At 42.5% G+C, this 1131-nt stretch overlaps 1 pseudogene; it reads right to left on the bottom strand.

Moving 5' to 3' along the window:
* Nucleotides 1-641: 641 nt before the first annotated feature.
* LOC105824080 lies at nt 642-1131 on the bottom strand (annotated as a pseudogene).

Raw genomic sequence — 1131 nt, 5'->3', positions numbered from 1 at the left:
GTCTCCAAAAACTGTTAAGGGGGTTGTAAAAAATAATCATTTTAGGCCGGGCATGGTGGCTCACACCTATAATCCTAGCACTCTGGGAGGCCGAGGCGGGAGGATCGCTCAATGTCAGGAGTTCAAGACCAGCCTGAGCAAGAGTGAGATCCCATCTCTATTAAAAATAGAAAGAAATTAGCTGGACAACTAAAAATATATAGAAAAAATTAGCCAGGCATGGTGATGCATGCCTGTAGTCCCAGCTACTCGGGAGGCTGAGGCAGGAGGATCGCTTGAGCCCAGGAGTTTGAGGTTGCTGTGACCTAGGCTAATGCCACGGCACTCTAGCCCAGGCAACAGAGGAAGATTCTGTCTCAAAAAAAAATAACAATAATTTTATTTAATATTATAGTTGTAAATATGGAGTATATATTAAGAAACGAAAACCTAAAAAGAAAACGCCACTTAAAATCATTGGTACGTCAGTATAGGTCCGCAGGAAAAAATACTGTGATAAACTTGTCTTTGATACCAAGAAGAAGTTCTAGTCCAAGCTTTAATGCACTTCACTAGATACTTCTTTAACTGCTGCTCTTCATTCTTTTCCATGTTTCTTATTAGAGGGTTGGTACAGCCTTTAAAACTTCATTACTAGGAGCAAATCCAGTATCCATTGATTTCTTCTCAAAAGGCACTCTAACGCATCAGATAGCCAGGCAGTTTCATTCTCATGAATACTCTAGCCGTGAAAAAACTCAATAGAACACAGACAAATCCAGTGAACAGAAGAAGAAATTTATTGAGTTTTGGCATAGTTGGTGCATTGGATTGGTTCAGGATTATGAATCCTAAACTGCCCATTGTAAACAGGAAGCTGATGCAAGTCCTTCCATAATATATCGCCCATTTACTCTGTAGGCCAAGAAAGCTACTGGCCTCTGACGCCCGTATTCATCAGTCACAGAGCCAACACTCGGAGGTTCAACTATAACATCCTAAATTATTCCTCCTGTGATGAGGAAGTGAGACACCACCAACAAAGCGCACACCGTCACAGCCGACGGCATGTGCACCCAGGGTGGCTTCTTCAGCTTCAGGTTGGGGACATTCAGGCACTAAGAATGGGACTTGGTACGTCTCCATGTTGGT

The sequence above is a fragment of the Propithecus coquereli genome, unplaced genomic scaffold, assembly GCF_000956105.1.
Source record: "Propithecus coquereli isolate 6110/MARCELLA unplaced genomic scaffold, Pcoq_1.0 Scaffold71, whole genome shotgun sequence".
NCBI classification, from domain to species: Eukaryota; Metazoa; Chordata; class Mammalia; order Primates; family Indriidae; genus Propithecus; species Propithecus coquereli.
The sequence above is the reverse complement of the archived record's forward strand: the minus strand, read 5'-3'. Positions and strand labels throughout refer to the sequence as shown.